The following is a 25,770-nucleotide window of genomic DNA, read 5'->3' as shown; positions in this document are numbered from 1 at the left end:
CTATCCCACTCAGGCAGCCATGAAGGCCCCTCACAACAAACCTCAGATCCTTCCCAGTCTAACCAGTATAACATCTAAAATGCTGATGTTATCATTCCAGCCTTTATATTTCTATGATTCTTCAAGCAAAGCTCTCTCTACTTAAAGGGATAAGGAAAGGCTGTAGTATATTATGGATGGATAGATGACGTGGCATCTGAACTCTTGTTAGCTGACCAACAAATTTGCTGAAATGTAGCCACGTCAATCTAACCAAATAAGTACCAAATTCCTTGAGATGGAAGATGTCTTTCAGAAGCTACGTGAAATATCTCAGCAGTCCTCATAGAGCAGAGAACTCTGCCCGAAAATATAAAAGTAAATATTGAATGGGCAATTCTCCAAGTTGTTCTCCACTAAATATACAGCAATGCTGCAGGCTCTTTGAAACTGTTTTCAGGAAGAATGACTCAGAGATGAAGAAGCCACTTATAACAAAGCAAGTAATGCAATGCCATTTCTCAATGCCCCAAACGAGAGATTGCTTAGGGAAGTTGGCTTCAGGATACACAGATCACATAACCACAGAATGTCAGACCTGGAAAAAATGCTAGAAAACAACCAGTCTATTTAACAAATGACAAATCTGAAATCCAGAAAGACTGTGAGCTGCCCAAGGTTAGAATTCATTCAAGCTTCATTAAGTAAATATTAGCTGTGCACTAACTGTATGCCAGGTGGTAGGGATGCGAAGGCAAGTAAAACATGATCCCTGTCCAAGTAGTGAGAGAAGACAGACAAATAAATCCATAATTGCAGTTAGACTGTTGCAGAACCAGGACTCAAACTCTGTGTCCAAGTTCTTAAGCCAATGCCTATCCCACCACCTCACACTGCCTCTCAAATTAAAAAGCTTGAGAAATTAGTAGTGGGGAGCTATGGCCAAACTGATCCAAAGATATATCAATGTCAACTAAGCCTAGGTTTTTGGGGTGCACAGGTACTTATCCATATTTCTTGAGGACCTATGAGTAATAAAGAGGGCTCTATCCTTATGTGAAAGAAAATTCTTACAAAGATCTTTCACCAATACTTATAAGGACTTCTTAATGGACTATTGAGGAATCATGGACGGAAAAGCCCTATCAAAAATCTAGTCATAGCATGCATGGCCTTTGCTTCAATCTTTGAAGTCATCATCAGGTCAAAGTCATGAAAAATTCCATAAGCTACTGGCATACTTTTCAACCTACTTAAGCAAGAAAAGGAGGTTTTAATTAGCTGTCTTCATGAGTTTATTATTTTTCTTTAGTATATAAAATGCTGAAGAAATATACAAGATTTCAAAGATCTATGCCATCATCCAGAAAGAAAACAAAAACAAAATGCAGAGAAAAACCTATGGAAACACCTATAAAATCTCATTTCTTTGTTACTGGTAAGATTCTAACATGAATTCTTTCTTATTAATTCCTGCCTACTGTATCTTTTCTAAACTCCATTGTTGTTTTCAACTACAGTGAAGTAAAACTAGTACATATAGCTAACAAGACAACTTTAGGGAACAACATCATTATCACTACTCTTTTGACAAAAGTCTAGCATTAGTAGAGCTGAGGTAAGGCTTCTTTAGAAGGAATCCGTCTTCTATCCATCCTTCTATCCATTCATCAATCTAGCAATCACTTACTGAGTGCCTTCTACATGAATACCATGATACCAGGAACTATGTAGAAACTAAAGACACAGGATAATATTTCTCAAAGTGTAGTTTGAGGACCCACCTGCATCAGAATCACCTGGAGAACTTGTTAAAAATGTAAGTTCCTAGACCCTGCTAGTATAGATCTTCTATGTTGATTAAAGTTCTCTGTTGCAAGTAGCAGAAACTAACTTTGGCTACCTTAGACAGAAAAGGAACTAACTGGAAGTATATTGGGGGTTCGTAAAATTGACCAGAGATTGGAACGAAGGAAGCTTTGGAGGAATCACAGCAAAAATCATACTGCAGGAACAATGTGGTCTACATGCTGACACTGTCACTATCCCCAGTTCTAACTTTGTCATTGCACTACTGCTCTAGACTGCAAGTTCTGACACAGAGCCTCCAAATGATGGAGGCTGACATGTAGGCTAGGTGACTCTTCCTAAGACTGTACATGAAGGGAGATTCCTCTAAAGGAAAGCAAGGATAAAGATGGGGAGTGGAGTTAAATGCTGGTTAGTCAAAACTCACAAATACCTGGTTACCTAGTAAATCAAAATCTCTGAGGGTTAGGCCGAGGGATTTCTACATTTTTAAAACAAGCTTCTCAGATAATTCTAAAGTGTTCTGAAGTCTGAGAAACACTGATGTATAGGATACGATCTATACCCTAGAAAGAATTTAAATCAAAGTGGAAAGCAGAGACAACTTACCTGTGAAACTGAAGAATCATCCCAAGGTCCTGACCAGATGGTGTCTTCCTGTACACATTGCTCCCCATCTCCATCCCTTGCTCTCATCAGCTATGTGTTCAATCTAAAATGAGCATCTCCATAAAAAAGAGATATTATGCTTATAGTCAATTACAATAGAATATAAATGTACATTCATATTTTTATGGGAAAAATGTATAGATGCATAAACGCAAGTTTGGAAGACTATGCATCAAAATGTGAACAATGAAAAAAAAGAATAATTCCAAGAAAAATATAAACAAATGTATAACAGTTATTAGAATATACATACATACAATAAAAATAAAAGAAGCCAAAATCCTTGATTTCAAACTCTTATGTATACATTCTGAATTTTCTAATTTTTCTGGAATGAGATAAAACATACCCTAATCCCAACTCATTGGGAGTATAACTGATCGTTGAGAGTGACCATGTTCAGACTTTCATATGGCTGATATTTTCAGACTTCCCCAAAACACTACGTCAAATTTTTAAAAGTTATAGAAATTTTCATTAATGTTACTTACTGAATGTCAAATGACAAGAAACGGTCACCAACAAGATCCTATAGTGCGGTTAATGAAGTAATATATTTATGTACATTTATTCATTCCAACCAACATTTGAGTCCCTCCACATGTATAGTTTTATCCTAGGCCCTATGTTACAGGAAAAAAATACAGAAGGATACTAGATAAAGAAAAAAGATAATATCACTAGGAAACAACTAAAGAATAACGTGAAAGCAACCTATAAACAAATACATGATAGTATAATCTAGATTCTAGATAGTGTCTAATGTCTGATTTACCAGCCCTAAAGTATGATCATCTCAAACTAACTCCAGTGGATGAGAGGAAGATAAGCCATCAGCTCTTTTTGTGTTGCATTGATATGAGAGAGGCTTAGACACAACATAGGAGACTCTTAGGTAGTTATGAAATAGAGCATAAACCACTGTTTGGTAGCTGCAGCCCAGGGCAACCAAGAGCAGCCTGGCTCTTTTAAACAGTAAAGTATCTCCCAGTTACCAATAATTCCCATGCCTCTAGCTGATCACAGGGCTCAGAGGTAAACCTGAGAACAGTGAACCAACAGAGCAGTTAGTAACTATGTGCAGGAGTTAGGATGAGAGCTGGGTCCTGGTAGGAGCTCAGTAAATGTGCCTTGTTGAATAGTCATTCATTCAGAAAGAGCTGCTGCTGTTATACTGATCTACCCAACCCTTCTCCCACCCTTTTTCCTCATTTTCTCACTCGTCTGGGTCACTGCCACATACAACACAAGGAAAGAGTAATCACCATCCACGGTGTCATCTTTGAATGAAATAGTAAATGTATAGCTGGATGCCAAATGCTTAAAAGTACACAAGTATCTAAACATATTGCAAAATGTAACCTAAAATGTGTGTTTAGCTAGAGGCCCATCTTTAAAAAAGAAAGAGAATAAAAAGTAATTTGGGTTCAAGCAGGAAGGGATGTTTGTGCTGTTTTTATGCATAATATTTCAAGCTTTGTCTCTATGAAGCTTAGAGAGATTTGCTAAAAGCATATTAAAATGCAGCTAGCTGGCTAACTCACAAGTTAAGTCTTGTAGATGTAGACCATTATTATTATAATTGTAACAGTTAATAATTGTTATAATAATCATTTATGTAGTGTTGTACATTACCAAAGTGCTTTACAGTATTCTTGGCTCTTATTCTGCTGATACTAAATCAGTTAAAGCCAAACCCAGTGTCATTTTTATTCACTAAAGAGAATGAAATTTGGCTGTTTTGTGGAACCTACGGAGAAAAAGACACATGGATTCAAAGTTGAAATATTTGATGTAAACTTCAGTTAAAATACTCAACTGTGTAATTTAACTAGGAGCTAGTGAAATTCCACATATTAAAAAATCAAATTATTAAAATAATGTTATTTTATTTTGAATTTTGCTTGTAATTACAGAATATAAAAAGACACTAATAGTCTATATCAGTGTTTCCGTGACTTTTCTGATGATATGAATCACAAGGAATGTTTGTTAAAAATACAATTCCTTAACTCTCAAGGCTTGGAGTTTCTGATTCATCAGATCTTGGATGAGACCAGGGAAATTATATTTTTAGCCAATACCATAAGAAATTCTTGTTATCAGGAAAATTTGGGAAACAGTAGTTTCTGTGATCTAGTATCCAACTCCCAGACCCCATAGGAACCTGGGACCTAGAAACTTTGCTTGGAACATACAAAGTTTGCCTAATCAAACTGTTAGGCACTGGGTTTAAGCCTTGCCACATCTCTTTTGATCTTCACAACATTCCATAAGATAGAGACTATTACCATTTCCAGGAAGTGAACTCTGAATAGCTGAATAATTAGATCAAGAGCACAATCCAGGTCTACCTGGCTCCAAAGGCTATGCCCTCTCAGTCCATTTTCTTCAGCATGTTGCCAAATTTGCATCTCAGGAAAGAAAAAAAGAGAAGAGGGAAAGAAGGAAACAGAATTTCAATAAGTGCAATTCAGCTTTTCAAGAGTTTTTGGTTTTTTTTTAAAGATTTCATTTTTCCTTTTTCTCCCCAAAGCTCCCCAGTACATGGTTGTATATATTTTAGTTGTGGGTCCTTCTAGTTGTGGTATGTGGGACGCTGCCGCAGCATGGCCTGATGAGCGGTGCTAGGTCTGCACCCAGGATTTGAACCGGTGAAACACTGAGCCGCCAAAGTGGACCACACAAACTTAACCATTCGACCACGGGGCAAGCCCCACAAGAGATTATTGAATATAGATAGTTAAGAAGTTAAATCCACCTTAAAATTCTCTGGCTGAAATGTAAAATTGTTAAAAAAGAAGCATGTAGAAGTTCCAGGGGGAGACTAAATGGAATAGATGGTTATAAAATAGATTGTAGACAATTTATAAAATATGGATTAAATAGAAAATAGATTGTTCATTTCTATGTTAGTGTTCTGGTAGGTGTTATTTTGTTAGGAAGTATAGAGACCCTTTTGGTTGAGGAGGTAGAGGAAAGAGCAAATAGGTCGTGATACTTGAGGGGTTCTGGTGTATAATTCCTCTGAAATTGGCAATTTAAACCCTAAGGAGAGCATTCTTTTCTGGTGGGTGCAACTCTTAATCTTGACTAAAGGAACTAAGACTAAAGTAATGCACAGTCTGTACCTCCAGCCTTTGTTCTGCATTAATGATGCTAAGAAGGGAGATTCTCCTAAGACTCTTGGTAAGCAAGCCTAGCTATAAGAATCAGTTTGTCTTGTACAAAGGTAAGAAGTAATTGACAAGAGTTGAGCTAACATTTTCAGAGAACACAAGCTGACTTGAGTTAGTTTTTTGTGCAGAACACAAGTTCTAATGTTACCTTGAAAGGCCTAGCAAACAAAATCTTCGGGCCTTTGGTGTAGAAATGGCCCATGAGAAGAAAGGGTGGAATATGTTAGCAAGTTGTTATTGAAATTAATGTTCCCCTCCTCTTTTAGTTTGTGGTATTGGTCTGAAGGTAGATAATGGTGATTACTTTTCAGTTTTGTTATAGGATGGGCTGCTTCCTAGGCTTTCAAAAAAATTCTGCTGCTTTAGTTTCTTTGTATCAATGTGTCATAATATTTCTGCTTTACAGTTAGGGGAGATGGTCTTGGAAATAGACTAGTTTGGGGGGAGGGTAGGGCGTGGGATTTATAGCTTAAGGGAGACCACAATTTGGTAACGAACTTAGCTCTGGAGAGCTTCCAGAAAGGTAACAGACTCATCAGCCAGTAAGAGGCCAGTTATAGGAAAGAGAAGCATATTATAAAAGAGTCTAATAGACTGAAAGGGCCCAGCTGTAAAGCAATATCAAAACCCATGTTATTACAATCCTAGATGGAATAGGCCAGAAATTAATTTAAGAACTGTGTGTGAGAAAAGCAAACTAACATCTCAGAGGAGATATTTAAGCACTAGGGTGGTAGTGGTGGGAGGGAAGATGGTTTTCACTTTCAAAGCACAAATGCATATGAGGAAGCATCCTAGTGATTATAAATCATTTAAATGTATTGTCTATATTGAATTATTTCATTTACAATTAATTTTTTAGCTGAAAAATAAGTTTTTGAAGACGTGAATGTGTAAAGTAAGAATGTTGAAGAAAAGGCCCAGTTCTCAAAGGCCGAAAACTCTATTACAAAAAGAGGTCTGATTCTTCGAGGTGTTTGCTGCCTTGATGCCTTGCATGCCTGAGACCAGGAGCTAAACCCATTGTTCTTTGATATCCTCTCAAATATAAGAGCTATAAATGTATGAACCAAAATCTGAAGGGGAAGAAAAATAAAACCTTTTCTCTTCAGTATGTCTATGTCTAAGAAACATTTTCCAACTAGATTGTATTATATCTTCATGAGATGCCATATCCTATCTACATGCCAAGTGGAAAATGTAGTTGGAAATGTTTTTTGGCCGAATATAACTCTATTCTGGGAAACTACTTCCTCTACAAACCACAGCTATTCAGACACATCTTAGAATGTAGTATAGGTGTCCAAGGAATACCCACCATGGTCCCCTGAGCCACTGAATCAACTCTTAGGAAAGTTGCAAATTGATTACAAAGGCATCTGGGACTAGCATAGGTATCTGCTCCTTTTTCTTGCAGATCTCTAATTTAACCAACAAGTTGGTTGTGCATTGTGAGAGAGGAGAATGGAAACATCCTGTTAATAGCCAAGCAAATTTGCCTTTTAGACATCTCCATGTGACTGTCTCATAGATCCCTCATACTTAACGTATCCAAATCAAAACCAAATCCCCAAAACATGTTCTACCTCCGGTCTTTCCTATCTCAATAAATGGCACCACTATATGCCCAGGAGTTCAGGTCTAAACCTAGGACTCATTCTAGTTTCTACTTTGCCTCACTCCCCAAATCCAATTCATCAACAAATTCTGCACAAATTCTTCTCAAATAAATCCTGAATTTCACCATCATTACTATCATCATCCTCCTCCAAGCCACCACCATCACTCATCTGGACTACTATAAATGCCTCCTAACTCTTTTCACTATTGCTCCTCTTTACTCCATCCTCTAGCCAGAAGACAGCATCATCTTTTAAAAACATAAGTCAATCCATATCTCTTCCTTGTTTAATCCAGCCCTGTCCATGGCTTCCCACTATAACTAGAACATAGCCAGTAGTCTTACCATACATACCCTATAAGATCCTACATAACCTGGCTCTGCCTCTACAACCTCTATAACCTCCCCTCCTACCTCTCATCCTTTTGTTCAATTCACCCCACCCACATTATCCTTTTCTTCTGTCCCATGAACCTGTACACCAAGCTCCTTTGCACTCAGTGCCTTTGAAGCTATTCCTTCTGCCTAATATGCTTTTTCCCAGACCATCTTATAGCTGTCTCCTTCTCATAATTCAGGTCTCAGCCCAGTTAGCTCCTCAGAGAAGACTTCACACTTCTCTTCTCCCTATTTATTAGATTTATTTTGGGATTTGATTTTTTTCAACTGTGTGCATCTATTACTTTGATTTTTTAATTAAGGTAAAAGTAAAAATATGAATAAACAAAATAGCCTCTATAGTCGCTAGTATATCACTTTGTTTTGTTTTCTTCATTGCAATCATCACCTCAACTTAATTTTCTTTATTTATGTGTTACTGTGTGTTTCTCACTACAATGTAAACTCCATGAAAGGGGAGATTTGTTTCCAAATGGATTTGTTTCCATGGATATGTCTGCCACGTCAACCAGTGTATTCCAGCACTTACAAGGTCTTTTGTACATTATAAACTCAATAAATATTTGTTAAATGAGTATATTTCACTCTCCTGAGAGAAAGGTAGTTTCCTTTTGGCTGAGAATGGTCCCATGCATTCATGTGAGTGTTTTAATGAAATATTTCATTCAACTTGGGTTCTGTTTGCATATTAAGATATTATTGCCAATACCCATGCATGTGAAATGGTTCCTTGATACAAATGAGAAATTTTCAACGTACATACAGACCTAATAACAAAGATGGCAAATAGTATCTCTATCCATTCCAGCATGTCAGTGGTGACGTTCACATCAAAGTGAAAATTGAAAAGCAAACTTAATGTTGATTTGGAGCTGATAGCTAATATCTGAGTTCTGCTTTCTAGGCAGTGGTGAACTGTGTGGAATTGCTGATGCTGAAGGTGAAACCAGAATATGAGAATGCTCTAGGCTTGTTTGCAGTGCAGTGAAAATGGAAGAATAAGAGGTAAGAACAGTTGCCTAGAGACTCCAAATGGGATACAGAGTTATGAGGAAGTGGTTAGGGCAAGTGACTTAGAATTAGGGCTTTGAAAAACAAGAGTTCTCATTAATTGAGTACCTACTGTGTGCCAGCCATTGTTTATAATTCTTATAGAAACCACTTATGTAGGTATTGTTCACTCATTTTGCAAATGAGTAAGCTGAAGCTCAGGGAGTTAAATGACTTGCCAAAGCCACATAGCTATGTAAAAAGTATAAGCAATGACAAACTAGATTTTTCAAATCCCACAGCTGACGTGCTTTCTGCTGGACCACACTGTCTTCCTTGCGGTGATGTATTCCATTTATTTCTGTGATTCTGGCACCAAGTTTAGGGCCTTGCGTAGCATCCTATGGAATCATGCCTAGCTGGACAGTAAGTGCTTCTGCTGCCAGTGGAGAGGCCACCTGAGTGAAATGTCCAAGTGGAAATGGGTCCTAGGTTTGCTGACTAAGCAGGTTTCAAGCCTCATGCTCATGCCTCTTCCTCCTTGCTTTCTTTCCCAGCATCCTCCCATAGCTCACCTCTACCTCTGTCTACTGGGGTAAGCATCTTCCAGGTGCTAATAAGAAAACTATGTGGCCCTCGCGTGAGGGGAAGAGGCAGCTCAGCAAAATCACTGCTGGGAGCCTGGGCAGGCTTAGACAATGCGATCTGAAGAGCTGAAGAGTACAGCCCACAGAGAGAAAGAATTGGGTAAAATGCAAAATTGAAGAGGAGGATAAGTCTTCCTGACAGAGATGAATTAGTTACGGGACTAACTCCCCTAAGAGATGTGACTTCATTCCCTAACTCTCATGCTAGAGAGAACAAGCAGGAGACAAGGGTGGGGGTGGGGGGGCATTAATGACTAATAGGCGCTTCCCATCTCTGAGTTTTATGAAGATGAATGAAGCACTTTTGAATGGAGGAAGAAGTAAAAAAAAGTAGTAAAAATGGAGAGATGGAGCTGACTAAGGCACTGCAAAGATAAAGAGGAATGGAGGCTTTTGGCCCTCATGCTGAGTGAGGAAAATAATTTCTTCCAACTGGGAAATGCAGAGCTGGGCAGTTTAGCATTTTGAATTCAGAGTTCAGGATCTGCCACTTGCCATTTGTATGAATCTGAGAAAATTACTTAGCCTTTCTAAATTATAAAAATAGGAATAATACCCAATTCTATTGGTTCTCTCTCACTATAAAATAAACATGACACCATTGCAGAGGGTTCTTGTGAAGTTCGAATGAGAAAACATGTAAAAACAGTGCCTAGCACATGGTAGGCACTCAATGAATGACAATAATTACTATTGAGTCATGGCTTCATGTGGAGGGGGAAATATAGCTGTGTCATTATTATCAAGGGTAGATCATGCAGACAATTCTCCCCTTTAAACTTAACAATGATCCCTCCTTGGTTTAATTATTTGGTATGTTGATAGCTCAGACCCTCTCTACTGACTTGGCTTTCAGCTCACAGAGAAGATGAAGCCCAAATACGTGATAGATAACACCTCTACTCTTGGGCAAGCCTCCCAAAGAGCTACTCAATCCGTATTGGTACTCCACATCATTCTGAGGATAAAGCCATCTTCCCAGGGAAGCTTCTTGTGCACAGAACACACAGGGAAAGGTGTTGTGCACAGAAGATAATACTAATTACACTGTACATTTATTCAATCTTTTATAGTTCACAAAACACTCTTAACCAGGAAGGGTTACTATCTTCATCTTACAGATGAGGAAACAGACTTAGAGAGGTGAGACAAGTTGATTAAGTGGACATAGATAATTGGTTGGTAGAACAGCGATTCACACCCAGTTCCCCTGACTCTAAGTCTGGGGCTTTTTTATACCGCAAGATGCTGTAGGGGACATGAATAGGTAGCAAATTAGAAAGCTGATTACTTCCAATCATAAAAACATTGCATTTTAGGACAGGAAGGAGCTTTTGGATTACCTAATACTGTGGTTTTTAGACTGTGTCCAGGAAATCCAGTAGGAAATAGGGAGAGCCAGGCAGGAGGTGGGATTGTATGCAGCTCAGCTTTAATCAGTTACATTTATAACATCACAATGTACTTTGAATAAATGTTTAAAACATTAAGACCTTCCTTAAAAAAAAAAAAAAAGAAGAAAATTTGAAAATCCCTAATCTAGTTCAACTGTTTCATTTCTCCAAGAAAGACATTGAGGCCTAGTCTGGTTGAGTAACTTGTTCAAATCTTAACCAGTTAGGGGCAGAGCTAGGCCTAGCACTCAGTCTTTGTCACCTGCATATTTAATAAGTGTGCCATAAATGTCCTCATTCTCCACATATGTTCCTTTGATTACCTCAAAAAAGTCACTTGTGACAATCAAATCATTGAGGAGAAATTAGCACTGGGGTTACTCTCTGCTGGTGACTCACTATGTGAACTTGGATCAGTCCACTGACCTTTGAACCCTCAGCTTTTCCATAGGTAAAATGGGGTGATACTTCCTGTCTAGGCAACTCTCAGTGGGGCCGTTGTGGTGACTGTAAAAAAGAACATGTGGAGGTTCGCAGGGTTCTTCCAGGGAAGGAGGCCCAACAAGTTCAATATTTTTTTATTTACGAATGCCTACCAGATGTGTCACTACTTCTACGCTGATCTCTGCCACTTGCCACCCTTGTTTATTTGTTGTTCCTCATTTGAGAGGGCCACGTAATTTATTTTTGTAACCATGTCAAGTACTACCAGGTTATGAAATAGCCTCAAAAATTTATCACTTGGCTTTCTTTATTTTATTTTATTGAGGTCATATTGGTTTAAAATATTGTGTAACTTTCAGGTGTACGTTATTATATTTCAGTTTCTGTATAGACTGCATTGTGCTCACCACCAATAGTCTAGTTTTTATCTGTCACCATACATATGTGCCCCTTTACCCCTTTTTCCCACCTCCTACCCCCTTTTCCTCTGGTAACTACTAATCTGTTCTCCTTGTTCATGTGTTTATCTTCCACATATGAGTGAAATAATATGGTGTTTGTCTTTCTCTGTCTGGCTTATTTTGCTTAACATAATTCCCTTAAGTCCATCCATGTTGTTGCAAATGGGACGATTTTATCCTTTTTTTATGGCTGAGTAGTATTCCATTGTATACATATATATATATATACCACATATTCTTTATCCATTCATCAGTTGATGAGCACTTGGGTTGCTTCCATGTCTTGGCTATTGCAATAAAGCTGCAATGAACATATGGATACATAAATCTCTTGTATTGTCGATTTCATGTTCTCTGGATAAATACCCAGTAGTGAGATCGCTGGATCATATGGTATCTCTATTTTTAATTTTTTGAGAAATCTCTATACTGTTTTCCCCAGTGGCTGCACCAGTTTGCATTGCCACCAGCAGTGTATAAGGATTCTTTTTTCTCCAATTCCTCTCCAGCACTTATTATTTCCTGTCTTGTTAATTATAGCCATTCTGATGGGTATAAGATGATATCTCATTGTAGTTTTGGTTTGCATTTCCCTGATAATTAGTGATGTTGAACATCTTTTCATGTGCCTGTTGGCCATCTGTATATCTTCTTTGGAAAAATCACATTGGCTTTCTGATAAGACTTTGTAATTTCTCACTACCTGCATGTGTGGTAAGTAAATCTTTTAAGGTTAAACGCGTTTCATTCTAGACAAGCTGTAGTGGCAGTTATCACTACAGGGGTCTAGCAAGCCAGGGAGCTCAGAGCCAGATGAGATTAAAGGACTTGTGTGCAGGTTCCGGAGTTTGGAACCCTCCCATCTAACTGGCAGTTTCTCCTTCTTCAACAAGGAATACTAAGAAAACACTATCACAGACCTTCAGGCTGATCTTGAGAGCAGCCTAATTTACTTGTGACCTTGGCCAAGTTCTTCATCTCTCTGAGCTTGTTTTCTCACTTGTAAAAGGCGGATGTTGCCTTCCCTTCCCACCCTATAGGGCCATTAAAAGAGAGAACACAGGGTGACATGTTTTTAAAACCATGAAGTGTATACTAACTAATAGGATCATTATTTTAAGAATTTGTAAAATAATACTATTATTTATAATGTGCATTTCAACGAAATCATCTCAATTCGTTAGAAATAGCCACTTGGAACAATCAATCACTCAGGTTAAAGAACGATGTTTCAATTTATGCTGATCTCTATGAAGAAAGTAATGTGGCAATACTGAGCAACGCAGAGTTAGAACTAGGGAGTACTTCCTTAATTGGCATTATCACAAAACAAGAAACACAAAGGAAATATTTTTATATTTTCAATTAAGAACATTTTAAGTTGAAAAAAACAGGAAATTAATCAGACTTTTACCAAAATTCTATTCTGGATGCCCCAAGTTTCTAATTACATCTCTTGGAGACAGGATTTCTATGCTTCCCCATGTTGATACTCAAAAAAATCTGGACCTAGTTTCCATTATGCAGACGAGTCAGCCACAGAAGCCAACCAATACTTTAAGACTGCGATGTTTACTAATGGATGTCTGGCTAGAAACAGAATTCTGGCAGAGGCATTTACTCTCACTGCTGATGTGGAGCAGGGCTGCATAATCATGTTCACTTGTATTAAGTCTACCCAAGACTGTCATGTTTTGCAATGGAATGAGAAACAAGCACCCCTAAAAGTCCTGGGATTTTCCTGGAAAAGGCCTTACATCGGAACTGGTTCAGACCTTCCCAAAGTCATTGTCCTAGCCATTTGTTTCATTTAGGACCTTCTTTACAAAAATGACTTCACAGAGTACAGTGAATGTCAGACTGTTTGCAGAATATTTAGAGACATAAAGACAATATATCCTATACATGGACAATCCTAGGCCAGGAAAATCTATCAAACATGTCCTTAGAAACCACATCAAGTACTTTCCTTGCAGATATGCTAACATATCCCTAAGGTAAAAGGACACTCAATCCATCTCCCACCCTCTGTCCTAGGAAAGCTATTGCCAGTTATGTGTTACCATTTTCTTTCCTAGCGGTACCTGGGACTAGAAGCATCAGCAGTTATTCATCAATAAGGAAGAAAGACAATGACATTCGTTTTGACTGTCTGGACATTGTTGCTATATCACTTCTCTGGGGGAGAGTAATTTCTGTCTATTAAAAGAGAGAGATTCCAAACTTAGATATGTGGGAAATCATTTGGTATTTGATAGAATTCAAGTCATGCACATAGCCCCCCAAAATTATAATTAACAAGGAACTAGGCAAGGAAAATGAATAACAGCAAGCCTTTAAAATGGAAATCCTTAGAATAAAGGCATAGCTGTTGTTATCATATTAGTATTGCTCATTATTAAAGATGTTAAGATACTGTCATTGAATTTCTTTCCCTTCTGCCTAGTTCCTAGATCTCCAAGGAATCTTCATTCCATTTTCTGAAATTAGAAGCTGATTCAAAGATTTTAGAAGTGAACCATGAAATGAAGACACTAAAGAAGCATTAATTTTTGTAGATTACTATTACATAGTATCTTTATCCCATATTAATAATTTAACTACGACATTTGTCAAATATCCCAATGATCTACTTTAGAAATATCCAGTATTATCTGAAACCACATCTGGTTATTTCAAATGGATTGGAACTTGGCTCTGGGGTAAGAAAATGTCCTATGTCTCTCCCTCCCTCCCTCCTTTCCTTCTATTCATCTTTCCTTTTTCTGCTCTTATGGCCTTATAGTGCTCCTTATTTATATCTAGGGCAACATTTCAGTGGAAGGGGTACCTCAGGAAACAAGGGACTAGCATGCTCGTGTGGTAGCATTCAGACAAAGAGATGTACTTGCAAGGCATGATTCTGTAGTCACTGTGGCTCCCGTACATCCTCTATTTGAGATGTTTGTGCCTCAATTGTTGATGCAGATGTAGTCAAAGATCATCCTTTAATTTTTAACATTGTCAAAGTTAATATATACCCTTTACTTTCTAACTTTGTCAATGTTAATACAAACCTTTTAATTTTTAACATTTCAAAAGTTAATATAAACCCCATTAATGCTTCTCAGCTGATCAAACACAGGAATGATCACTATGAACTAGCTGTGTCAGTAGTTTTTCCAGTAGGTAGCCAGTAAAATTTTTTGGTAATGATATTGTCAAGTCATAATGATATATACCCTTGTTTATAGTATTTTTTTTGTATACAAAGTCCTATCATCTTCAAAACCTCATTTGAGACTCTCTTCAGACCATAGCTCATCACTCTGGGCTTCTTCCCCAATTGTCTCTGCCATCTTATGATCTCTCCTCTGTGCTGCTGCTCCCCCTACCCATGGAGCTTCATTCTCTAGATGTGCATCAGCTCCTTCCTCCATTCTTCCAAGTATGGTTTACACAGGCTACTATGTGTAGTGGACTGTACTAATGTACTTGTATCCGAGGGCTGCCATAACAAGGTACTGCAAACTGAGTGGCTCAAACAACAAAAAATTGATTATCTCAAAGTTGTGGAAGCTAGAAATCTGAAATCAAGGTGTTGGCAGTGTTCTTTCTTCTGAGGGAAGGATCTGTTCTCAGGCTTTCTCCTTGGTTTGTAGATGGCTGTATTCTTCCTGTGTCTCTTAATATTGTCTTCCCTTTAGGCATGTCTCTGTGTCCAAATTGTCCCTCTTATAAGGACACCAATCATAATGGATTAGGGCCCAGTTTAATGATCTCATTACTACCTCTATAAATCCCCTATCTCCAAATAAGGTGACATTCTGAGGTACTACCTTCATATATACCCTATAAATCCAAATTGTCCCTCTTATAAGGACACCAATCATAATGGATTAGGGCCCAGTTTAATGATCTCATTACTACCTCTATAAATCCCCTATCTCCAAATAAGGTGACATTCTGAGGTACTACCTTCATATATACCCTATAAATACCTTATCTCCAAGTAAGGTATAAATACCTCTATACACAACCTATCTCCAAATAAGGGACATTCTAAGGTGCTAGATGTTGTGACTCCAACATATCTTTTTTATGGGGACACAATTTAACCCATAACACTAAGGTTTGAAGATAACACATGGGAAATACAGCATAGAAAAGAAAAACTTAAACTGAATCGCAAGTATCATTGTCGTGAAATCCAATGGCTATGTCTGATACAGGGTCTGATTCTCTCCCTTCTTATGTCCAACCTGCTACCATGTTTCTGGAGCCAGTTCACCATCTTGGATGGAAATCTGATTATGCACATCTCTCACTCCCTGTGGTGGTTAATGTTATGTGTCCAGGATGCCCAGATATTTTATCAAACGTCATTCTGAGTATTTCTGTGAGGATGTTTTTGGGTGAGATTAAAATTTAAATCAGTACCCTGAGTAAAGCAGATTGCTGTCCATAATATGAGTGGGCCTCAACCAATCAGTTGAAGGCCTGACAAGGCTAACCCTCCCCTGAAATAAGAGAGAATTCTCCTGCCTAACAGCCCTTAAACTGGAACATCAGCTCTTCCTGCCTGATGGCCTTGGAACTAGGAGATCAGCTCTTCCTGGTTCTGCAGCAGCTTCTAGCTTTAAGACTCAAACTGGGACATTGGCCCTGTAGAATGTATACACGCACACACACACACACACTGTTGGTTCTGTTTCTCTGGAGAACCCTGACACTCCCTAAGACCAGGTACTACCTAATAGAAAAATCACAAGCAACATAAATATCCCTTCAAAATTGCGGCCTATCTGCCACAGAGGCAGCCCTTTATCCTACTAATTACTTATACAATACTCACTAATTACTTAATATAATACCTGACTCCCCTAATCTTAAGTCTTTACTTCTGGGTTATTCCCCTGGGTTTCAGCCATCTTTGTGACCAAAAATGATCTCCCATTGGTCTCTCTAGGGATAAAGCAAGATTCTGCCCCAAAGACAAAATCCAGTTGCCAATCTTAGTGCAGTCATGGATTGAGAAATACAGGGTCCAAATTCAGAGCACTCTGCTATGTGTACAAAACTTCTCACATATTCCTTGCATGCATTTCAAATCATTGAGGATTTTCTCAAGTTCTCCTGGCCTAATTTTACCTAAAGCTTTTCATGCAACTAGACAATTCCTCTGTCAACTGTCTTTTTTTTTTCTTGAGGAAAATTAGTCCTGAGCTAACTGCTACCAATCCTCCTCTTTTTGCTGAGGAAGACTGGCCCTGAGCTAACATCGTACCTGTCTTCCTCCACTTTATATGTGGGACGCCTACCACAGCATGGCATGCCAAGCAGTGCCATGTCCTCACACGGGATCTGAACCAGCGAACCCCTGGCCACTGAAGCAGAATGTGTGAACTTAACGGCTGCGCCACCGGGCTGGCCCTGTCAACTGTCTTTTATAGTGTAATGTCGTATATGTGTGCCCTTTATAAAGAATTAGCCTTGTCTAGTTAGGACTCAGCACAAAACCCTGCAAAGTTTAAACAGATCAGAGCTGAACCAAATCAGACTCTTGAAAGAGTGTTTCCAGGTTGGAAGGGGCCAAACAACTCCCCCCAACTCTGAGCCTTGACTCTCTTCTTTACTTTTGGTTTCTGTTTTCCAGATTCTCCGTGTCAACACATCACCTGTTCATGCCTCGCCCAAGGCTGTGTGGTTCTCCTTTAAAAATTTCAATGTGGACAAAACTGTTTTCTCTTGGCATAACTGAGATGAGCCGGTATTTTCAAGAACAGCTTTACTAAACATGAGGGAAAACAGAAAAGAAATAATTACAGAAAACATACACAGTATAAAAATAGCCAAGTTTCCAACTGCAGGTTTCTGTTTCTAAAAATTCCATTAGAAGTAGGAAAGCTTTACTCGGCCTCAAGCTCATTTACGCTTAGTCAACCACATCCCTTAATTTTGCTGTATCCTGTCTGGACTCCTTCTCTTCCACCTCCAACACCTCCTCTTTCCCTGACCCCTGTAATTTTGAGCTGCTTTCTTGATTTTTTGAACCCAAATCTCAAAGAAAAAATAGTCAACAGCTTACTTTTAAAATTGTCATTCTCCAACAAAAATATCCTGGACTCCCAAAAACCTCCCAAAATGCCTGCTTACAAGAGATTCTCAAGTTTTGATGATAAAGACCCACTGGGGCTCAAACATTAGCTCTTCTCAATACTGGTGTTAAACCAGCATAAACTAAAGTTTATTCTAGGAAATGATCCCTGGGATAATGATTATTCTTTACAATGGCAGGTAGGGTTCTGTGGTCAAATAAATTTGAAGAATGTTGGGTTAAACTAAGTTTTGCAGTTTTCTCCACTGCATAAGTTCTCAAATCATTTTGTGCAGTCAACAAATATTTATTGAGTACCTATTATGTGGCAGGCACTGCTCTAGGTACTGAGAAAACCCTGGTGAAGAGTGAACGGGACAGATAAGGTCCCTGCCCTGCCTTCATAGTATTTACTTTTTAGGTGGGATTCATCAAAAAAAGTGAACAAACAAATAAGATTTCAAATAATAGTGTGGACTGTGAAGACCTTAAGGGGTGATGTTATAGGGGAAAACTAGAAGTAGGGAAACCCAGAAGACAGAGGGAACAGTGAGTCCACAGACTTGGCAGTTAAAAGCTTGGTGTGTTGGAAGAAGAGAAAAGAGGTTCTGAGGTTGGAGCTGAGAAACTGAGGGGGAAGTGCATGTGAAGAGGTATCTTAGAGGCCATGGTAAGAAGTAAGATTTGATTTTTGGTGCAATGGAAGGAATTTCAAGGGTTTAAATCTTGGCACCACCTAATTTACAATTTGAAAAAAAATCTCCATGGCTATTATGTAGGAAATAGAATTTAGAGGCCAAGATTACAAGTGGAAACCAGTTGGGAGGCTCTTGCAGTAGTTCGTCTAAGAGATGATGATGAGGTTGTCAGGGCGGATAGGATGTGGGTGGCTTCAGCATGTTTGCTGGAGTTGAGACAACAGGGCTTCCTGATGGGTTTAACCTTGAAAACAGGGACCAGAGAGAAGACAGTGATGACTTCTAGCTTTTGGGCTTGAGCAATCAATTAGATTATTGACTGAGGTGGGAAAGACTAGGGAAGCAAAGGCTTAAAGGGGTGAGGGAAATCAAGAGATTATTTTAGCTACATTAAGTTCAAGATACATATTACACATGTAAGACATGCTATCAAGTAGACAGATCTTTTGTATCTTTATATCTATCAGTCTAGAGCTTAGGAGAAATGTTGGAGATATAAATTAGGAAATCATTAGCATGCAGATGGCATTTAAAGTCCTGGAACTGGATGAGATCACCTAGGGAGTGTACAGAGGGTTAAGGCCCAAAGCCAAACCCTGAAGCACTTCAAATTTAGAAATCTGGTACAGAAGAGGAGCCAGCAGAGAAGACTTTAACAAGTTCATGTGCATTAATGACTCCAAGAGAGGCAATACAGAAGGAAGCGTTTCCCAAACTTATTTGACCTTGGAACCTTTTGTCACATGGCATCTCACAGGGCTGGGATTCCAAGGAGAACATTTTGGGAAATACTGTTCATACCCTTGAGCTGCGCTCCATTGTGGCATAATATATTAACTTCTAAGGTGACGTAGGCAACTCTTCTCCCTCTAAGCAGAGAGGTGTTTCAGTAAAAGCCCATCAGTTGCTAAACAAAACACTGCCCTGATGATCCAGGCCAAAAAAATGTACCTGCAGGAAGCACAGATGTGTCAAATGCAGTAACAAGGAAACAAGGACTGTTCCACCAGTGCCTCACTGAGCGAAACCTCACATGCTGGTAGTTCGTAGCCTTTTTACATTAATAATAGTTATTTTGGTGGAAAACTGAGATTGAAAGTCTGAGGAGAGGCCCCAGGAGTAAATGATGTGTTTTTATGGTGAATTATATAACTTTTTTCAAGATACTAGCATTTGAGTGTTTCTACCTATATACACTATAGGAGAGTATCACTTGATGCTCTGGAAAGAGTTAATTTAGATAAAAATATTTTTCTATATTTTCTAATTCGTTAGGTGTTTTTGTTTTTGTTATTGTTATAAGGAACAGAAACTCACTCAGGTATATTCTTGAGATCTGAGGCAGTCCTAAGGGTGAATTTCTCTCTAGGATGTATTTTTTCCTCTCCTTCTTTCTCCCTTTCTCTCTCTCTCTCTCTCTCTCTCTCTCTCTCTCACACACACACACACACTCCACACACCTGGGCTCAGAGGCTGTATGGTCTTTCTCTCGTAGTATCTCTGAGACCGCTCACTTTTCTAGTAATGCACTAGGAAATCATAATCAAATCCTCTACATTTGCATACCACAATCTAAGTGGACCACAATGTTATGGACTGAGTGTTTGTGTCCCTGTAAAATTCATATGTTGAAATCCTAACCCCCAGTGAAGGTATTAGGAAGTGGGGTCTTTGGGAGGTAATCAGATCATGTGGGTGGAGCCCTCATGAATGGGATTAGTGCCCTTATAAAAAGAAACACAAGAGAGATGATCTCTCTCAGGCATGTGGGATGCAAGAGGAAAACAGCCTTGTGCAAACTAGGAAGAATGCCCTTACCAGACATCAGATCTGTTGGGGCCTTGGTCTTGGACTTCTAGCCTCCAGAACTGTGAGAGATAAATGTTTGTTGTTTAAACCACACAGTCAACCTATGGTATTCTGTTCTAACAGCCTGAACTGACTAAGACAACACACTTAGTCTTGGAGATTTGCTTTATGAGGAGACCAATGCCCAGGGAGCAGAGACACAAGTCAGTGGAAGGAGCCCTAGATGGGTCTGATAAACCTGAATTTTGCTCTTATGTGACTGTAGGCATATGGCTTCATCTGGACCTCAAATTCCTCTTCTGCAAGAGGAGAAGATTGGGTAAGGATAAGTGATCTTCAAGATGCATTTTTCAGCACTTACAGTCTGGTTTTATGATTTTGAGATGGAATGGCTTGGCTAAGGTCATACAGGTAGGTGGTTCACAGTAGAGTAGGAACCACATCTTCTATCATCTGGTCCAGTGTTTGGTTTGGTTTTGTTACATCACACTGCGTTTCCATTAAAAACATTTTTAATCTCAACCCATTTTTCTCATCTATTTGGATTGCTGTGTAAACACTGTAAGAAGGCAGCATTATTCAGTGAAAACAGTATAAGCTTTGAAACCAATGAGAGCTACGTCTAGGTCTACTTTCAGCTCTGTGACCTTGGAACAGTTACTTAACCCCTTATTAGCCTCAGTTTTGTCGTCTGTAAGACAGGTGTATATGATACCTGCCTCATAGGGTTGCTAATCAGATTGAGACTGTGTCTATAAAGTATCATGGCCATTGTAGGTACAAACATTCTGTCTTGTCCGTTTGGGCTGTTGTAACAGAATACCATAGCCTCACTGCTTAAACAACGCAAATTTATTTCTCACAGTTCTAGAGGCTGAGAAGTTTCAGATGAAGTCACCAGCAGATCCAATGTCTGGTGAGGACCGCTTCCTGATTTGCAGATTGCAGAAAAAGGACTGGCTAGCTCTTGGCCTCTTCTTCTTTTTTTTTAAAAAAATAACTGTTTTAAAGAAGTATGTAGTTTATTTATTTGTTTATTTTTCGAGGTTGAGTGTCATAGACTTTTTTTTATTGGGGTAACATTGGTTTATAGCATTATATAAATTTCAGGTGTATACGATTATATTTCAATTTCTGTGTAGATTACCTCAGGTTCACCACCCAAGAACTAATTGCCATCCATCACTATACACATGTTCTTGGCCGCTTCTTATAAGGACAGTAGTCCTATTATGAGGGCTCTGCCCTTATGACCTAATCACTTCCCAGGAGCCCTACCTCCTAATACCATCACATTGGGGGTTAGAATTTCAACATATGAATTTGGGGAAGACACAAACATTCGGTCCATAGCACATTCCATCTCACACTTCACATTTCCCTCCCTCTTAATTATTTGGGGAGATAAAAAATTATAGCAAAGAGTTTATGAACCAGGATAAGGATGAGGCATGTGGTGGCTTCGTTTTACATATATTCAGGAAAACATTTTAGTTCAATCCCTCTTGTTGAAAACCTTTTCAAAATATTCATCCATGCTCCTCCTTTGGAAAGCACACACTGAATATAATTGAATCTTTCTTGATGATTGAAGACCTTGCCATGCCTCAGGCTTATTATTCAGAACTTGAATTCAAATTATTCAACTGCTTGGCTAAATATGCAGAAGGTGCAAAACTTTGTTGGAATGTGTTGAACTCAGGAAATCTTCTAGGAGTTGGTTGTTTGTTTTGAATGGAAAACTTTGTTAACAATTTCTTTGTAGTTCAGACTTCTAAATAGTGCAAACATTCCATTTATAGAAGAGGATCTCAGATATTGTGTTCTGGTTAACTGAATGATCAACAGATTTTTTTTTTTTTGAATGCCTCCTTTGTTGAAGGACCTGAACCAGGCTTCATTTTGAACATGAGGAAATGTAAAGATTAGTTCAATGCCTTAAGGAATATAACCTTTTCTTGAGGAGGCAAAACATAAACTCATAAAAAAGTAACCATAACAAGGGCCGAATAAATGGAAGAAGTCTTTCTAAAGAAGTTAGTACTGGAAATGGGGCCTGAACCATGGTAGGATCTGGACCAGCAGTGCTCAGTGATGGAAGAATGTTTCATGGGGAAAGATCTTTAAAGTAGACAGAATAGTTTGAATAAATGCACAAAGGTGATGGGACAACTTGAGGTATAGTATCCAAAGGACCATAAGTAGTTGATTTCGGAGATAGGTTAACCCAAGATATTTACTTGGGACATACCTTGTTTTTGATATTATGTACAGAATATACAGATGTCTTGAAGTGTTTCTTGGTGTTCTGTAGTTGTGGGAAACTGTGATCTACTATTCATTCTTTTGTAAATTAGTTTATCTCTGTGGACTGATAACATGTAGGTCACAAAAGAGTTCACAAGGCTTCTAATTTGCCTATTGTTAGAGGCCTAGACCCACCTCTTGGACACCAGAGAGGCCTAGTACCCCAGATAGCCCTTCTCCTTTGTAGAAAGACCCATTCTCCTTTGTAGAAAGCAACCTGTAGAGCCAGGGGATAGGTCCTGGGTATGGATCCCCACTGCCCCTCCTTAAACATCTCAAGCCAGGAGTATGGAAGAGGAGAAAAACAGCTTTCTCTAATTTCCTTGTCTGCCTCATCTGCCCCTCATTTTCCAGCCCAGCCCCATGCCTACTTTTGTTTCACACTGGCTCTATAAAAACAAAGTCACTTTCCTCAGAAGGGGAAGATCGCATTTGGCCTACTGGTCAATGGCTTGCACACTCCTTCTTTATGAAAGTGGAAAATGATAGAAAGGAGGGAAAAATCTGTTCAGGACCCTGGCGTTATGAGATGTGACCTAGTCTGCTTTGTGGAAGCCATCACTTCCAGCGGAGGTAAAAAAGCATGACATAGCAATGTGTATTCCACATTGAAGCATCTGGGTAGTGAGTCCCTTGTTAAAAATTGCTGCATGGGTAATTTCATCAACACTTCCAAGCACTGATTGATTCTGAGAAAATGAGAAAAGAAAGGTCTATGAGATTCTCAAACTCAGCATTCTGCTTGTAAAGCCAATCTAGACTATGCCAAAGAACATGGATTTTTGCTTTTTAAGAAAGCAGACATTTTATCCTGAACACTGAATGAGGAGGGCACTTGGTATTACTCCCTATCTATGGCCAAGGTCCCCTTCTGGGTTTTTCCATACCTTACCTTTGTTCCTACCTTTTGCCTTTGATCATAACACAGAACTGCTCCCCATAAGAGTGAAAAACTCCCTTCCTAACAAGGCACAGGGCCAGAGTGGTAGAGTTGGAAGGGAACTTAGAATGATTGAATTTACCCTCTTTTGAGATAAGAAAAATGAGGCCCAGAAAGATTGAGTGGGCTTGTTGAGCATAGGGATGGTAGGGATGGAAGCAAGTGGTAGAAAGTTATAAGATCATTTATATAGTGTTTACAGAGTGCTATCACACAGGTGATCTCATAAAAACCTATGATACAAGTGATATTATGTCCATTTTACAGGTGAGGAAACTGAGACCTAGAGAATTCTCTTCTAAGGAAAGATCACATACCTGTCCATCAGGAAAACTGCCCATGACAAAGTTGGGTGACTCTGAAGTACCAAACTCTTCTCTGAAGGGCAAGGCATACAAAGATTAATGACACTGCTCATGTGCTCATATCTATTAGGAAAAGGTTGTTAGTCTTCCCCAAAGCTGCATGCAGGGCACCCAATTCTGTCAAAAAATTACCTGAACCCTAGAGGAACTGAGTCCTGTATACCCATTGGACTCTCTCCTAAACATGGCCATGCGGAAACTTTGGAAAGGTCCAGCTCTTCTGCAGGGGAATTTACATTTCAAACTGCAAAAAACTGAGAGTCTCTGTGATGTAAAAAGTAGTAAGTTAAAGTTGGCTCAAGATTATAGAGGCATTTGGAGTTCAATTGGAAATAGAGGTGGGGTGGGACAAACCGGGGGCTTTCAGGCTTCTTCTTAACCTATGACTAGAACCCAGCTCAGTGGCCCTGACTTTTCAGGGTGACACTGACAAGTTTATACTCTTTTTTCCCCTTTTATTCTTGGTAAAAGAATCTGATCGACAACTAGATCATACCCTTCATGGATGGTGAAAAATCACTTGAAACTTCTGTTCATGGAAGTCGATGGTCAGCAAACCACCGCCTATAGGCTAAATCCAGCCTACCGCCTGTTTATGTAGGCTCATGGATTAAGAAGAGTTTTTACATTTTTAAATGGTTGAAACAAGTCAAAAGAAGAATGATGTCTCGTGCCATGTGAATACAATACTAAATTTAAATTTCAATGGCAATAAATAAAGTTTTACTGGAACGCAGCCACTTTTATCATTTGCATCTTGTTTATGGCTGTGTTTGTGCCAAAACAATGGAGTTTAGTAGTTGCAAGAGAGACTATATGGCCCACAGAGCTTAAAATATTTATTTACTAACCAGCCCTTAGCAGAAAATCTTTGCCAACTGCTGTCTTAGAACACTCATCATACTGTATGAGAACTGGTTCTATTCATATTCATCTCCTGAGCCAGAATTTTGAGCTTATGAAAGGCTTCACTTTGCTTAGAATGAGGCTTTATTTTTGGTTGGCACTTTACAAATGTTTGTAGGATGAAAAGGTAAATGAATGAATGATGTGGGCTTGGGCAAGTCAGTTCCCCTTTCTGGGCCTCAGTTTCCCCTTTTATGAAGTGGAAGAGTTGGCTAAGGTGATGTCAGTCCCTTCTAGCTCCAAAATTCTATGTTTTATATTATGGCTACTGTTTCCCAAGTCTGTCAGTATCTTGAAGGGGATGCCCTTACAGGAACTTGAGTGGAGCATATGATGTTAGTGTATGTGATGTGTGCGTTGCACATAGTGTGAATACTATAAATCGATAACTTCGTTTCTTCGTGTCTGCTTGTCTTGTGTGAATCTAGTGACGTGAACGATTTTCTCAGGCCCTCAGAATCTGAACGTGTGGAGTCCAGAGACCACGCTCTGGGTTTGTAGCCACCCACTCACCTCCATCAGCATGCATCCACAGAAACAGCCCAGAAAACAGCCGTCTGCCCTTACTTAGAAAATCTCAATACTTAGAAAAACTTACTACTTGGAGAATTGTGGCATTTTTCAAACCAAATAGATATAAAGTCCTCCTCCAAGCCTCATGAGTGCACAAGGCCACACCTGCAGGTGGTGTTTGGTGGATACCTTCATGGCGCAAGGGTAGGGCCTGAGGTGTTACCAATGGGATTGATTTAAACCATTATCCTGCACTGTTTTCTCCCAGAAGGGCCGCTGCCTCTCCCCAGCCCCATCATTGTTGAATGGACAGAATCTTAGCATTGAGGCACATGTGACATGAGGAAATGTGCCTGCCTGTAAATGTGTCCCGATGAAGGCTTCCTGTGCTGAAGCCAAGACCAGCTCTCATGTAATAGGTGAAATTTGTTTTCTGGACCCTTCTGTTCCCTTTTCTGCCCCTTCCCCCAGGTTTCTAACACTGTCCACTGATTATCCTGTGCTTCTGCTATGATGCACCCAGCGTGGGAAACACTAGAGCTTTCGGTTCAGTATCTCTTTTCC

General features: G+C 39.1%; 1 long non-coding RNA gene across 4 annotated transcripts in view; it reads left to right on the top strand.

Annotated features, from left to right (window-relative positions):
- LOC102148213 (uncharacterized) overlaps positions 1-25,770 on the top strand; it is a 140,907-nt gene that overhangs the window by 26,017 nt on the left and 89,120 nt on the right. For 3 of the 4 annotated variants that reach the window (XR_011441018.1, XR_011441017.1, XR_011441019.1), the window contains exon 2: positions 8,561-8,661. This is a non-coding gene — a long non-coding RNA (uncharacterized lncRNA). The remainder of the gene's footprint in view (positions 1-8,560; positions 8,662-25,770) is intronic. The other variant, XR_011441020.1, reaches the window with a different exon arrangement.

The sequence above is a fragment of the Equus caballus genome, chromosome 7, assembly GCF_041296265.1.
Source record: "Equus caballus isolate H_3958 breed thoroughbred chromosome 7, TB-T2T, whole genome shotgun sequence".
NCBI lineage: Eukaryota > Metazoa > Chordata > Mammalia > Perissodactyla > Equidae > Equus > Equus caballus.
The sequence above is the reverse complement of the archived record's forward strand: the minus strand, read 5'-3'. Positions and strand labels throughout refer to the sequence as shown.